The 16545-nt window shown below is 44.1% G+C and overlaps 1 protein-coding gene across 2 annotated transcripts in view; it reads left to right on the top strand.

Moving 5' to 3' along the window:
- Positions 1-213: 213 nt before the first annotated feature.
- The window catches only part of MARCHF8 (membrane associated ring-CH-type finger 8), an 88119-nt gene continuing 71787 nt past the window's right edge, over positions 214-16545 (top strand). For both annotated transcript variants that reach the window (XM_058810407.1, XM_058810405.1), the window contains exon 1: positions 214-421. The gene's annotated coding sequence lies outside the window, so the exon portion shown is untranslated. The remainder of the gene's footprint in view (positions 422-16545) is intronic.

The raw sequence follows: 16545 nt of genomic DNA, 5'->3' as shown, positions 1-16545 counted from the left end.
CCGATTGTCGCCTCCCGGTGCCCGCCGGTCCCGCCCCCGCCCGCCCGCCGCGCAGGTGCCCGGAGCGCGTTCCGGGGCAGCGGGGCCGCAGCGCCGCCAGCCCGAGCGCTCCGGGAGGCTCCAGCGGGCGGCGATCGGGGGCCGGGACAGCCGCGTCCCGCAGCGGAGCGGCCGCCGCGCCTGCCCGCGCCGCTCCGGGCCATGGCGGCGGGGGCGGGCCGGGGCGGGGCGGCGCGCTGACAGGCAGCCCGGCCGGGGAGCCGCGGTAAACAGGAGCCGGGGAAGAGCTGGGGGAGAGCGGCCTCGCAGGAGCCTCCCGGCCCCGCGGCCCGCCGCCCCCTGGCCCCGGGCATGGGCAGCAGCAGCCGCCGCAGCCGGAGGAGGAGCCGCCGGCCCGGGCCCTGTGCGGGGCACCACCGAGGTAGGCTCGGCCGCCGCCCTGGCCGCGGGCAGCCGCCGCTTCCTCCGCGGGGGTCGAGCCGGGTCCGGCGCCCCTCCGGCGCCGCGAGGCCGGGTACCGAGGCCGGGTACCGGGGCCGGCCCGGGGCGGGCTGGTGCGGGGGCCGCCTGCCCGGGTCGCTGCCCCGCGGCCGCCGCTCGTCCCGGCCCCGCCGGCAGCCGCTCGCCCCGCAGGGTCCGGCAGGTGGGGCGGGCCCGGCCCGGCTCCCCGCGGGTCCGTGCGGCGGCCGGGACTGGGGGCACCGTGGGGCGGGCGCGCCGCGTTCAGGGCTGCTCCGCCGGCGGAGCTGGGGAAGCGGCACCTAATTCTCTGGTAAGAGGCTTTCCCACCTCCGCCGTCTTTGTCTGCACAGCCTCAGCTGCTGCTGCTGGCGCTGGGAGCATTAGTGTTGCTGCACTCGGGGAAACCGAGCGCGGATCAGCGGTGGGAACGGGACCGCGTTTGCTCCAGGTGTCCCGTTAGGAGGAGGACGCGAATTCGCGTTCCGTGAGCAGCGTGGAACAGAGATACAAACAGTGCACAAGGTGTGCTGGTAGCAACGCGTTCGTAAGGAATCGTGAAGTTTCACGGCAGACTAAGGAATGGTCAGAATTCCTTCATGCTTCTTGGAGCTAGTTGGCAGGCGGAGTAATGCTCGAGTTGTTCCAAACTGTAACACTTTAACTTCGCCTCCTTTTGGTACGCTGAAAGTGCAAGCAAAGCGAGAATTACAGTGTGCCAATGCCAAATCAGTTGGTCTCAAGCTGCAGTGCAGGAGGGCACGGCTCAGCTCTGCAGTGGGCAAAGGACTGGTCTATTTCCAGGCATCGCGAATCTGTGTAATAACCCAGCAGCATAAACATAGCAAGGACAATTTAGCTAGAGCTTGAGTGGAGGTGGAAAGAGATACTGGAAGGAAGATGGGGGTGGGAGAGAGCCGGTCTGACAGTAACGCTTCAGCTGAAGCAGCAGCAGTCTTTATGAATTTGTGCTTCTAAAATTGGTTTGGAGTAGTGTCAGATGAGGCTGAGATTGATCTAGCAATAGTCCTAGTCAAACATTTTCAGAGAAAAGTTTTCTTTGAAAAACACTTTATTTATTAGACCTAAGATATTTTGTTTGAAATCTGTCAACGTTGATCAATTTCTACTGATGCAGAGTTCTGCTAAGCCTGCCTGAGGACCAGGGTTCCTGGAAATATCAATGTTCCTGGCACGAGGGTATGAATAATACCTGCTGGGGCTGTTTGCGGCTTCTCAGCTGTAGCCCAAACTGTTTGGTGCCAGATTCTCCTCAGAGCAACCTTGTAGCTGCTCAGAGAAAGTGAGACTTGATTCTGCTGTGGTTGCTGAAAATGGTAGAGCTGTGGAAGTCTGAACAACTGGCCTTTTGCTGGGAACTTGGTGTGACTTAGGTCTAATGCAAACTTAAGAAATTAACAATTCACTCAATATTTGTTGTTGGGTTTTCTGTTGTTCTTTTGATTATATTTTTTTTACTTGGATTTCAGCTAGTCCTAGCCAGAAGTTCTGCTTATAGAGATAAACTAGTTAAAAAGAAGTGATTTTCTGTTTTGGGGTGTCACATTGGAAGAAAAGCTGCGTGCTTTTCGTGCCTCAGTGTATGGATATGGGACTAGAATTGTTGGAGGTGTTCAGGTGAGGTCTAGTACTAGAAAATACACCTGTTCCCAGACTGCTTTTGTGCAGTCTTAGCTGTTCTGAGGATACATTAATTCAGCATGCTGGACGAACTTTCTGTATTTTCAGGATGAGTTTGTTTTAGTTTGATGTTTTGGGTTTTTTGTTTGTTTATTTTTGGGGGGTCTTTTTTGTTTGTTTAATTTAAACTTATTTTGGACAAGCAACTCTCACATGTTCAAGGGTGAAAGGCCTTCCCAGCTGCTGAGGCTGTCACAGGTACTATAGGCAATGTACCAAAGTGTCTGACAGACTCATTTCCTCACTGCTCTTCCAAACACTGACATCAGTGGGGAAGGCAGGGCACTGCAGGAATGTGACAACTTCCAGTAAAAATGCTGCTCAAGGAAGGAGTTGGAGGTGGTTGTTACAAGCCCTGAATTGATCCTGCTGCGTAAGAAAAAGCAGTTTCCTGCTATGGATCTTTTCTGCTGTGTACCTCAGTCAGCCCCAGTGGGCCTGCCTGATAGCTAGCTTCAAAAAGTGTGAATAATAGAATGTACGTGGCTGTCTGCCAGGAAAAAATGAAAACAGGAATGAGATATTTTCTTTTTTTTCCTAATTATTTTTATTTTGTTTTGCTCTTGTTCTGCCTTTCCACCCTCCCCCCCCCCCCCCCCCCCCCAAAAATAAGGAACTCTTGATCCTGTAGAAGTGTTTAACTGGCATTCTTTAAGAGCCAGTAGATGGACCATAAAAAATTAACAGGCATTGAAAGGAGGAGCTTCAGGAACCCTGAACAACCTTGTGCTTGGACTGTGTCTGTGTGGGGCAGACAAATAGTGACTATGAAAGCTGTAGAAGGCTATAAGGAATAAAAACTTGAAATATGGGGAAAACTTCCCTTGCAGGGCATAAGGTATTAGAGGGGAAATCTTCCTGGGGGATGAGTTCTCCATTTCCTGCTCGTGCCAGCTCTTTCTTGGGAGCATCTAGTGCTGGCTGCTGCAGGAGCTGTGTGAGCCATGTAGATTGCACATCTCATTCACTGTATTAATTTCCATAGTGATACAGAGCTCATGCAGGGTTTGCTGGGACTTCTGTTTTGCTGACTTGTGGAATGACTGCAAAGATCTGGTGGCAGCTCGAAGTAGCACAGCAGAGCTGGCATTACACTTGCTGGGTGGGCTTTGTTCACTGTGAATTTTCACAGCTCCAGATTGTTGAAATGCTCTTTGCTGAGATAGGGTCAGTTTTACTAGTTCTGCTTGGATTTTACTGAAAACTTCCCAAAAGAACTCTTAATTTCTAAACCAGATTATTTTTCACTATTTTCCACAATGTTTTTGTGGGATTTATCAAGGTATCCACATTCATGTGAAGCATTAAAAAAACCCAAATAATGGATTACATAGTGTTTGTTTATTGATTCTGGGGTAGGTAAATGGACAAGAGCTCTTGGAAGCCTGGTCTTTTTGCAATTAAAGCTATGCTTTAAGAGCTTTGTTACTCTTAAATGTAACTCATCACCAGACAGCCAGACAGTTCACCAACAGCAAGAGCTCTCAACCATCAGCAGTTTCTAGTGCTTGCAATTTCTTTTCCCCAGGGACTGAGAAGGAAGGCTGGCCTTTATTATATGTTCTGCTGGTTATCCTGTTTGGGCTGATATAGATCAAAGGTGTTTGTCAATGACTATTAAACTTCTCTGTCTTTTGAAATGAGTGCCACTCTGGAGCTCAACATTTGGTACCTGCAGGCGAGGTGGGGGGCTTAGTAGCAAATTTTGAATTTGACCTGGCAGAATGTCGTGGTTGATTGGCCTCAACTGAAAACAGTGTTGGAAATTTTAGATAAAATACACATATATTACTTATGTGTAGTATGTATATATGTCATGGGTGGAAAATAGTGAAAGGTTCTAGAAAGTGTGGCTGAGATTTTCCATAGTTATATGAAATAAAGGCAGCAGATGAGCACTTTATCCATGGAGACTCATTTAAGGATCCCAGCTGTAAACCTTGCAAAATGCGTGGCCAAAATTCATATGGAATATAAATGTTGTATATTTTGGGGGTAGGTAAATCCTGTGTATCAGTTGGGAATGCCTTGATATCTGCCCTTCAAAGGGCATCGGGACAGAATTACATGTGACCAGTCCATTTTGCAGGTGAGGCTGCAGGTGAACAACAGCACCAGAGTTTCTCCTTGGGAAAACATGCATTGGACTTAAGAACATCCTTTAACAGGTCACTGCTGCCTCAGCTAAGACAGAGTTTGTCTCCCAGTTTGGGCTTCAGTAAGATCATGTGTTTATGGGCCATCCAGATAAGAGGTTCATTACAAGGAATGAAAATGTTGTCAGCTGTTCTTTCCTGAGCTGGTAGTTTGGCTTCTGTCAAACTCATCCTGTGTCCTTGACACAGGATGAGATACTTCCTCCTTTGAATCAAAGGGTTAATTGGTTAATAGGGGAAGGTAAGGAAGCTAGAAGGTGACAAACCAAAAAAGGAAGAAAAAAAAGAATATGGTTCAAGTTTACTCATAAAGTTGCTCATTTTTTAAAAAGTGTACTAATCCTTTGTGCCTCTCTCTCTCTCAAATGTGCTTTATTTTCAAAAAGCTTTTTGGTTCCTCTTTAGTGTGTGTACTGGGCCTGCAAGGAAGAGTATCTGTAGGGAAAAAAACCCCAATGCTTCTGAATAAATAGCTAGGCTTCCCCTGGGTCTGATCTGTTGATTGTAATGACTAGAATAATTTGTCACTCGGACTTACTTACTGCTAATAACTCTGTGCCGTTGTGCAGCTTGAGAAAGGGAGTTGTGCCTCTGTTCTTGTTGCTAGACTTGAATTTGAAGTTCTGCTTTCTCATTTCACAAGAAATTCCATGGGCACACCACACCGATGTGTGAGGGTCCACACGTTGCCATGACTCCTAGGACTGAAACTAGAAACTGGCTTCTAGACATGGGATTTAGGTGCATTTTGCCTCTAGAGGACCATTTGAGTACCATTAATTGAAGGAAGCAACAAATTGACTCTGAACAACCTCCCCTATAAATACTGAGGAAGTTTTCAGTCAGATCTTCTACTGTAAGCAGTTCCTTTGGCAGTGGACCTGGCCTTTACTGTCCTTGGTGTCACAGGATTATTGGTGGGAACACCTCATCTCCAGATTACTGCAGGGTTTTCAAAAGGGATGTCTTTGGTTAATGTCACCCATAAAGGTCTCCTAAAGCATTTCTTTGTTGAAGAGACTCCTTCAGCACCAGTGGGAGCTGTAGGAAGACAAAGCCTTCTCTGCCTATTTATATTTGCTTTCCCTGTCACTGGCTCCTTGTCTCATCCAGGACAGAGGATTAATCTCTCTGATCCCTCTATTTCTAGTTGTAAAAGCACAGTGTCCTGTTGGGGGTGATTCACTACTATGCCAATCCTTGTTATAATCTCTTGTAACTACGAATGCATCAGTCAGAAGAGAAAGGCTAATGGAAAAATGTGGCATATTTCTGTTTATGTATTTTTTTCTATGTGCATATAAATATTTATGGGAAGATTCATGGATTAGAGAACAGGAAGTGATGCAATACAGGGCTCTGCCATGGTTTCATAACATGGGCCACATTATAGCAATAAATTCTTGCAAATGACTCTGTCTGACTGTAGTTTTGTCTCCTTGCATATTTTCCGTGCCCTCCTTCAGCAAGCCACTCTTAAGGGGCTTGCATTTTACAGCATGATGAACTCTGCTACAGTGGATAGAAAGTGAAAGTTGGCAGTGGCTTTTTGGTTCCTCATACACAGGCGTGGTGAAGTCTGGCATACCAGAGGAATGTGAAGAGCGTGAGGTAATAGTTTACCATAGGTGATGACAGAGAAGAAAACACTCATGGGAGCAGTCTGACTCTTTCTGAAGTTGACAGTAGGCTTCGATTTTTCATTCTCTTCTAGTAAATGACGTGAGTTCCCCTTGCAGTTCTGCATCCAAAATGTCCTTTTAGCTGTGATTATTGTTAGAGCTTTTAGAATAATCATCTTGAGCTTGCCTGCCAAGTCTGAGCTGTAAGTGCCAGGACTAGGGAGGACAGTTGTTGTCAGTGTTTTTTCTCAAGTGCAATCTGTGACCATCGATTTACAATGAAACTGCTTCTATAAAAGGTGTCTGTGTGTGTATGTATGTGCATGCATATAATCCACAAAAGCAGGTGGGCTGAAGATTTGCTGCTCTTTGACATTGCAAGTGATCTCTAGAGGAAAGGATTTTTTACACCAAGCATGATAAATGCATACTGAACTAAATGCTGTCTTGTTTCAATGAGAAGAAAAAAATCTGCTTAGCTTTAAAAAGAAGAGGAAGTTCCCTTGCAGCTAAAAAGGGTTTTTTTGTGAGAGACAGGAAATCTGAGTCTTTTTCCTGCTCCTGGCCTGTTTTTCCCGTTTCAGTTACTTCACCTATGCACACCTTAGTTTCCTGTAACTCAGCTGTCATCTATATCATGATATTTGTAAGGTTCTTGGATTTTTATTTAAATTTTTTAACCTGTTCTCTAAGGGGAAGTGGGTTTATGCAGTCACACTGCCAGTAACTTCTGAACCTGTTGGCTAAATGTCACATAATTACTGGAACTTTAGATGTGGCAGAAAGAATGGAATGTCAATTGCAATGTCACAGCTGAGAACTGCAGCCTCGCCCTGTGCTGAAGCCCATGGAGATGGCACTCTCTGAACATAAGCTCGGCCACATGGATGAGTGGCCCCTATGAAACCATGGGACACCAAACGCAGGATCTCAGACTGTGCTAATCCTTCTGCTGTGGAATGGCCTTCTTCTGAAAGCTTAGGAGAAATGCAAAGTATTGTTACCAAATTAGAGCTGCCGTGATGCATCAGGTTCTTCACAAAATTAATGTCTGAAAACTAAGGGGGTGGAGGGAGGAGAGATACCCTTGTAAAATTACATGATTCTTGTCAAGCTGGCTTGATCTTGGGAATTAGCAAAGAACAGTAGCAGGTTTGATTAAAATATGGAAGGGAGTTTTAACTTTGCTCTTGGCATAATGAAGCAGGAGCTAATAAAAACAAGATCAGATTTCAGCCTTTTAAACACATTTGTGTTCTTATGCAGTGTTTTCCTATTGAAGCCTTGAAATATCTTCTTTTTTGGGGGCATGAAAACTATATATTGCCTCTTAGCAGTTCCTTTTTGTGGGGCATGTATGTTGTTTCTGTGATTATTTTGACAGCAATCTTCATCTATTTTGCACCCTTTATCTTAGGGTCAGACCTGACAGGGGAGGAAACTCGTACTGAGACTGCTCAAGTTGAGTGTTTCTGATGTTGCAGAAGTTCTCACCAATCATTGCAAAATTGCACGGCTTGAAAGCTCTCTGTATTGTTCTGTGTGTGCTGCTGCATGCTTTGGCAGAGTATGAAAAGGAGTCCTGCTCTAGTACACCTGCAGAGCTCTGCAGTTCCTGAGACCTTTTAGAGATAAGTATCTTTTTCTGTGCTATCCTGGAAGTATAGGAAAACTGCCCTTGATGTTTTCCAGGGAAAGCATGGAGAACTTGCAACACTATTGTAATTTCCAAATGGCTAAAAGTTCAAAATTATTATTCTTTGACCTTTCCTAATCCATCTGATTACTTTCTTAAATGAAATGTGGGGCTTTGTCTCTAGTGAGGCAGTGTGCAAGTGATATATTAGATCTGCAGCTTCAAAGCAGCAGGAGATGGCCCTGCCAGAGCCTTGTGCCTGGTACTAAGCCTGCCTGAGTGCTCCTTGCATTTTACCCCTGCTCAGTAAGGCTGCATTTGAGATGCTGCTAGTGAGGTGTGGAAGCATCTCCTCTGTATATTTACATACCAAAGGCAGTAGGGTAAATCTGACATGTGCTTTCCAGTCTTTTGGTGGTGTTTTTCTTCCCAGGATCTCCCATGGTGAGTGTCTGGTGTTCTGGGGACCCCGAAGCACTTGTATCTGCCCCAGACCTAGGCTTTTATTTACTGGTGGTGTTGGTATCAGCTTCTCCAACCAGAGGGCAAGGATCCCAGCTCAGTTGCAGATGAACATGTGTGATTCAAGATACAATTTCTCACTCACTTTCCTTTGTTAGTGATACCCTGGCAAGCATGGCATCATGTGGTCCAGCAGCCTGAGAGCAAAGAATGAAGGATCAGTTCCTTACATAGAGAGGGAATTAGATACCTCATGCATTTTATTCTTGGCTGTGATCTTTCATTGTGTCTTGTTAGATATTTGTTATGATTGTTTGCTTTCTGTCCGCTTGAGCTCTGCTTGTCAGCTTGGACACGTGTTCGGTCTGTCTCATCCATCTTTGCATACTGGGAAGTTTTTTAGTTGGCATGTTCTCACTATGCAGAACTCCAGGTGTTTTGCAGAGACTTGGTAGGGCTGTGATGCCCTGCAGGCATTGTGCTGCTTGGCTGTGTGTCAGCTGCCTTTTCAAGTCCTCATTAGCTGCTGCATTAAGGCTCTGTGCTCTGTAAGACCTGCCTGGGTTTGGCTTAGCCTGTCTTTGCTGTCTGTGCCTTGTGGGAGGAGGCTGCACGGATGGCTCTGCTTCAGGGTAGATGCTCTGCTCAAGGAAGGCATGTTTTCCAGTTGCATCCTGATGCTCTGGTGTTATCTCCCTTTCCACATGACACTACAAAGCATACACTTATCCCTTGTCACACAGTTCACGTTGCTGCTTCTATGAATGAGGGAAGAGAAACTCAGAGAGCTGATGATCCAACCTCTGAGTGATTGCTTTTGAGCTATATCCTTTGTGGCTCATGGGCAGATCTTTGTGGTTGATGTAATCTCACTAATGCATATGAGAGACATCTGAGCCAGGAATTGGGAATTTAATAAGATGATGAAACTGTTGGGTTTCAAGTCTGAAAGTAATTCTTGTCAGCAGGGAATGGGAGTGGAAAGCACCTTGCCTGTACGCAGTGCATCCCACCAAGGCCAGTGACATGGACACACTGCAGCACAGGCCTGCTTTTCTGAGGGGCTGTTTATTCCCTGTGTCCAGCGACCCCTCTGAGTCAAGGACAGTTGGCAAGTTTCTGAGCCAAGCCTTTCTTCTGCGGGCCTCTGTTTCTTCCTCTATTGTAACGTGCCAAAAAAGAAAAAAAATCACTACCAGGCTAAGTCATGCTTTAACTTGGTGAGCAATAAAAACAGTGTGTTTCACTGTCTCTGGGCCTTCTACGACCCCTTCTCGAAAAGATGCCACTCCAGCATGACAGCTTGCAGAGGGATGGGTCACTCCAACTTGCAAATGCCTTCACCACTGGAGTGTGAAGAAGGCTCTGCCTTTCCAGATTTCATCTCCCCTAGCTGTTCTTTCTAGGCTTTGAGTGAGAAATTTGAAGATGTTAAGTACTTTCTTAGGTGTATGATAGCTGCTTCATCTTTGCTAGTAGATGATGGCTTTTGAAGAGATACTAAATATTGCATTGGAAATTCAAGTGTAAAATGTAGTCTTAGAAAAAGCAGTAACTAATTTGCAACTGAGCACAGCTCCAGCTCAATCAGACAATTGCTAAAAATAATCTACCTTCTAATTCCACTGGTGATCTCTAATTAGAGAAGTCTTCTAATTCATAACCTGCATATACGACAAGATCAGAGACTGAAGTGGTTTTGCCAGTCTGGAAAGAATCAGTGTTTGGAGAAGTAATTCTAGAGGGAGACCAGCTGTTCTGACACTGATGGTAGCAACTTTGCTCTTCATTTTTTTCATTCTTTTCAGCTGAGGTATTTCACATCTCCTGAGATTGGGATCTGAGTACTTTTTAGCCACTTGTGGATTTCTTAAGTTGACTTCTGTTGTCTGTAATGAGGCAGTGAGAGATCAGCTGGCCTTGCTGAGATGTGAAACTTCTAACAACTGCAGCAAATGTAGGGGATGTGAGCTTGTACCAGATTATTTCTTTGTAAGATAATGGTAATGTTGCCAGATAATTCCATTCACTGAACAGCATGTGTCCCTGAAAAACAGGGAGTGAAACTTCCTCTGAGCTCAAGGCTTTGTGCCTCTTCCAGAGAGAGCACAGCCCGTGGGGAAGCGCCGTGCCAGGCGCAAGGTCACTTGTTCCCAGGCACAGTGCTGCTGCCTGTACAGCCCAGAGACTCAGGGGAATGACTGGGTCCTCTGAGAGGAAAGCAGCAGTGTTTTGGTCACTTCAGAAATAGCAGAAGACATCTTTAGTCTTTATATACCTTGTGAACATCTTGATGTGCTGTACAGCCCATGTGTGGGAGCCTGTGCTAAAGTTGGGACTATCTGGAATTGAACAAGCCAACTGTTTTAAGTGAGCAGAAAATCGAGGAGATTTTTGTCTTGACTTTGTAACTTCTGCTGCATTGGGAACGGGAGGTAGTTTTCTTTTTTTCAATTGAGAAAGAAAAAACAAACTTGCATTTGCCATTTAATATGATTAATAGAGAAATACTCAGTTATCTCTCCATTAACCTAACTCTATAGATGTTCAAATTATTTGTCTGTAGTTATTTTTCATCTGCTCTTTGGGAGAGCAAATGTCCCTGAATATTATTGTAATTGTAGCTACTTAGAGAAGGAAACCAGAAAGTCAGCAGGTATGGGTCCTGGAAAACATGGAGGAGATTAGGGTGGAGTTCTGTGGGTTTTCCTCTCTGCAGTGAAAGATGCTGTTGATGTGAAATTCAACAGGTTCGATGCTTGCCTTTTTCTCCAGCAGTAGATTTTCCATGAGGACTAATGATATTTTAGCTTGATAAATAAATAAATTTTTCCTTCTAGCTTTCAGTTTCAACAGATACCTGATCAAAACTACTGTTTCTTTCAGGTTTTATCTTCATGAGTGTTTCAGGTTTTACAGTAGTGCTCGTATGCACCAGAGTTGCACTGGCCTCGTTTAGCACATTTGACTCATCTCACCGGCTCCTGTTTAAACTAATTTAAAGCAAAGACCATGTGCTTGGGGAAAAGACAGAAAAGCCACTTCTAAATGTGATTGGGTTGAAGAATGTGACATGTCAGTTGGCATAAGTGATGTGGCCATGCTCCTGAATTTTATTTTCCTTTTTGGAGAACTTCATATAGCAGCTTCTTTTACTGCCTTGTAGATACGCAACAGCATCTCAGTATCCATTCCATTGTATTGCTCCAGTTACCACCATGTTCCTTCAAAACCACCTTTTGTCCCACAGAATTTTGCTGTCTGCTGGCTTGGGCCTCCCCTCTCCCTTACTAGACACTTGTAGATTGCTTTAAAACACATGCTGGAGTAAAAACTGGTAATCATTTAAGAGTAGGTCAGAAGGGCACTGCAAGTTAGCCTGTTCTCCAGCAGTAAGGAACAGACCTGTGCGGTTCTGAGTGTTTCTCATTAGTAAGCACCATTTTCTGTACCTGGGTACTTCACTCTGTTTCAGTGGCTTTCTGCAGTGTCTGTGTTTGGCTGGCAATGAGCAGCTAGTGGATGATAGCTGGACTTTGCTGTAATTCTGGCGGTAGAAAGCTGTGATGGGTTTGCTTTAGTAGGATTCTATAGAGGGCTTGCAAGTGCATAGGAATGGATTGGTGGAGTTTTTTGCTGTTTCTCTAAATTTCTCATAAAGTCTCTAAACTTCTAAATGCTTTTAGAAATGAAGGGACTGATACTGGGCGGGACAGAAAGGGTCAACACTTTATTGCTGAATTGAGAACAGGGACAACGGGTGAGGATGCAACTGCTGGACAGTGTTTCCTTGTCTGTGCAAGAAGGCAGTGATTTAAAGGAATCCACAGTCACGTATTCATCTCATGATTGCATCCAGCGGCTATTTTAGGTACAGTGGGGATGAATGGCTCTTTATAGACTGTGGTAAGAATGCCTTGTCTGTGGGTTTCAGTAATGCCAGTCCCTTCGGGTGGCACAGAGCGCTGTTGTGGGGGCAGGACGGCAGAAGCAGCGCACACGTGCCAGTGGGCTGGTGTGCAATAACACCCGCGCCAAGGGACGCGCTGCCAGCGCGTGTCCGTGTCGGCTCTGGCACGGCGAGCTGGGCTCTGACTGCTTGTCAGCCAGCTGGGAACAGTTGTCTGGCCTTTAAACTACACCAGGGACACTTAAAATATGATAGACACATGCAGACTTTTCAACCACCCAGCAAATCCCATGATAAGGTTGCAGCTGGAAGAGGCTGTCTTGTTCTGGCACTGGAAGGGATTTAGTTCAGTTCACAGACCTGGACTCTGTCTGTGGGCTTTATACAGCCTTACTTTTTAATGATAATGCTATGACACAGAGGTTCTTGAACTATAGGCATAGTTTTCATGTTGAAGTCTATGAGAAATACCGTGTTTGTCTGCCGAGCAACTTTCTCAAATCAAGATCTGGCAATTTTTGGTGGCAATGCAGGTGTGAAACTGAGAGACTGACTCAGATGTGATGGCTGTTATTGCTTGTCTTACTGTAGCGCTTCAGTCTGTGCTGTTGGTTATGCCAGGTGCTGTACATTGCCATGGTAAGGAACAATGCCACCCCACAAAAGCTATCTGTGTGGCTGGAACAGCCAGGAAATGGGAAGTGGAAGCACTGTTATCCTTCCATTGCACAGAAGTGGCTAAACCAAAGAACTTCAATGATTTGCCTTCTTGAACCACAGCCAGTGAGCACACCTCTGTGTCGGTGATGCTTGAAATAAAGATGGGCAGCATTGTCAGTGAGGTGTGCACTCTACTCCCCCAGCACGTTGTTCTGCCTGGAGGAAAGTTCTCATGCACGTCCCAGTGTTGGTCCTTCCCACATTGCCTTTTCACAGGGGATTCCTGGATGTAGCAAATGTACAGAGAAGGTATCAAAATGGAAAAAGATAGAAATATAAAGCCTTTAAGGAAACATACTATGCCTGAGTATATTCCTCAATAAAAGATTCTCACCAAAGTCTGTTATACTTTAATGACTCATGGTATTTCTCTGCATTTAACATGTATTTAGAATTTTTAAATCTGGGGGATTGCAAATGATTTCTGGTAGTGAGTTTGGCATCAGAAATCAGGGTACTTTAAAATGTGAGAATTTATGGTTGAAATTCAACTCATCTGTGATATGCAAGTTAGCAGAAGAATTAGGTATACAGGATTTTTGGTACATTGCTCTTTTTACTCTGCATTTGAACTTTTGCAGACTCTGGTTTTGGGCTCTCCAGTTGCTTTGAGCAAGTCCTAAAGAATGTGAGTTCAGAGTTTAAGGCTTGTCAGAGTGATCCAGAAATCTAGATTTTGTTAATGCTTCCGCAGCAAAAACATGTTGCAACTTGAACCTATAAATAAAGAGTTACCTAACATTTAACTTGTAAATCATTCAAAAGAAATACATTCTTATGTGCATGGCTTTGGAAATTTCTTACTCACTCAAAGACAAAGAAGGAATGATTTCACATTTCTTCAAAACACAGAATCATATAATCAATAGTATATTCTTTTTACTCTGCCTTAAGATGAGTGTTTTGCCTGGTAGCAGTTAAACAAAGGTGAAGAATGTTGATTAGGTGCCTGTTGTTTGTAAATGGCTTTTACAACTGTTTGTCTCTGATGTAAAGAAAAATAAGTGATGTAGCACAGAATTTTCCTAAAAATACATTGTTGTTATCTCTGTACAATATAGAATGTGAGCAATGTCCTCACTGAACAATGGTTAGACTGTTCTGTTTCATCACTGTCTTGCATTGTAAATATTTATACTGGTTGAGAGACCCAGGCTTTTGTTGTCTTCAATGTAAGCGTATGCATTTTTTAAATAATCTTTAATAATTTTGAAGATAAAAATACAGTGCAATTTTTCCTTGGATTTCAGAACTGATTTAGAGTTTTATGAGCACCAAAATGGTTATTATGAAGAATGGGAAAGGATCATAAATTATCTATAGGTGTTACATTGTATCATGTGGACTTGTGTACTAGACTAGAAATTTACCTGCAAGCAATTGATGCAAATTCCTCTCTCTGGTCTATATATGTATTAGTATGTCTCTTCTTCCATTGGATTATAATCTTCATTACATTTTCTTTTTAAAAATATCAATTGTCACATGGAGCGCTTTTTTCCCCATAGATTTGGAGTTGCTCTGGAGGTCTGGGGTGTTTCCTTGTGCCTGATATCACTTGCTGTCCTTCTGAGGCATGTCACAGTTTTGTGGGGTTTGGCATTTGCACATGGTAGGGATGAGGGGAGGGGTTCTGTATTCTGTGGCTGTACTGTGGACCCTTCTGTGCTGATTGCAGGATGATCTGCAATTGCAGTCAGCCAGCTGCAGCAGTCTTGGTGAACCAGTCCCAAAGCTGTGTTCACACTGGAATCCATGTAGGTTACTGCTGTGCATCACTTTTGGACATGTAGTGAAAAGGGAAAGACAGCTCTTCTCAGAAACTGTAGGAATGAGTATAATACTGTGGCATGTTCTTCTCTGACAATGAGCATTGTAACGAAGCAAGTCTTCATCCATATCTTCTGGAAAAATTTCAAGTTGTGTGATGAAGACATCCTAATTTTTGATCTGCAGGGTGGCTTCAGTGCCAAATTGGAGGGAAGAATGCCTCTTCTGGAGAGAGGCATTCATTTCCCAGGAAGCCAATCTCTACTCGTGCTGGGAGTTGATGGGATCACGGCTAAAAGTGATAAGGCAAGCCCTAAACAGGCTGTGGTGTCATGTCCTGCTTGCACAAAGCTGTAAGGACTCACAGTTTGCTGTGAGTGGGATTCATGTGCCAGACTTGCTCTGTTCAGAGGCAAGGTGTCTTTAATGTGAACGGGTGAGGAGAAATGGTGATTATTGAGGCAAGAGAGTGAATGGCACCCCCGTATGCAAATAGATTTGGGAATTCAATGGAGCAAGTAGAGGAATTTGCTGGCTGAGAAAACAGGAGTCCTGTCTATTGCTTTTCCCCGGCCTCCATCATTAGGACTTTCCAATGTAGAGAATCAAACTCTTGCTTTACTTCTTTTTCGTTTTGCTTGTTGTAGTTTGAGACTGTCCCGGGGATTGTTACTGATGTTATTATGATCTGTCTAATAAAAAATATACAAAGGGAGTTTCTTAATAATGTCTGTGAACCAGCAGACTCCTGATGCTAAAGAGGTTTTGCATCTGTAGCAGGAGCTTACTGCCCCAGGTGTGTGTGGAGCACCTGGTGCTTTGTTTTTTTCCACAGGACATCAGGATTGATTAGTGATGCTTCTGATGCAGGTAAATTGCTATTAGTAACAGGAGCAGACAAAAGTAATTTCTTTGTTTCTTAGGGGACTGTACTGACTGTACTATTGTGTTATTGTAACAGAGGGAAGTGACATTTGTTTTCTTGAATGCTAACCAAGCTGGTTCATAATTGCATTGATCAGCTGATTTAATTTGAAGGGAACAGTTTTTAAGGAACTTGTTTTTCAGGGTCCAGATGCTGCTCAGCTTCCATTGAAATCATGGGAAGGGGTTGCTAAGAGCTTTGGTACCATCATTCACTGTAGTTTAACTGCTTGCTTGTCTAGTTGTATTACTTTCATAAAAATAACTGTATTCTTATTTGGAGAGGACTTAGCCAGAGCTGGCAGATAGCTCTGTTTCTCTGTGGGTTATGTGTAGTCTACACCTGTATATTCCTGTATATTGAGAAACTTTCAAAGGGAAGATGGGGAACTTGCAGAAGAAACTCTTGTCCCCTTTTAAAGTCTTTCTTTTGATTTCAACTACTCAATAACATGATTTTAAAATATATTTGAACTTAATGAAGCTGATTAGCTGGGGGGCACTAGCTGGTGGAGGAAAGGAGGAACTGAGATAATAAAGGGAGAAGTTACAGCTAAGCTGGTAAACAGTGCAAGATGCATGGGCAGACTCAGAGCTGTAAATAGCAATAATCCAGAATTATATCTGCCTGGTCTGAATACAAGGACTCTTTTCAAGGTTAGTACAACATTAGAAGTGAAATGTGAAAGGTACTGCAGGAAAGGAAGTGTTAGTTCCTCTCCCTTAAGCTCTGTTGATTAGATTTGTTTGTCAAGTTAACAAGTGCATGTGAAGTGCATGAGGCTTGATAACATCTCTTAAATACTGCTGTTAACAAAGTACTGATTAAGCTACAGTAAACTAAACTGAAACACAGATGCAGGATCCTCTTTTTGAAAATGCACATCTGTCATCTCTAGAAGAGCATTACGTAACATACATTAGTAGGGGAAGAGTCCGAACAAGCTCAAAATGAAATAAATCAAAGCTTCAAACTGGAGCCAACACAAGCTGATAGGATTGAAATATTTGCAAATGTGGAAAATGTAGTGTACAGAAAGTAGACATAAGCTATATCCATCTGAAATGTCAAAGTAGCTAGGAAAAGTTAAGATGCACACAGGAATATACTAAAATCATTGGATGAGGGCTTTTTTTATCTTCAGAGCAATGACAAAAACACAAAACCAAAGGAGGTTTTTTTAA

The sequence above is a fragment of the Ammospiza caudacuta genome, chromosome 9, assembly GCF_027887145.1.
Source record: "Ammospiza caudacuta isolate bAmmCau1 chromosome 9, bAmmCau1.pri, whole genome shotgun sequence".
NCBI classification, from domain to species: domain Eukaryota; kingdom Metazoa; phylum Chordata; class Aves; order Passeriformes; family Passerellidae; genus Ammospiza; species Ammospiza caudacuta.
This window is presented reverse-complemented; position numbering and strand designations above follow the sequence as displayed.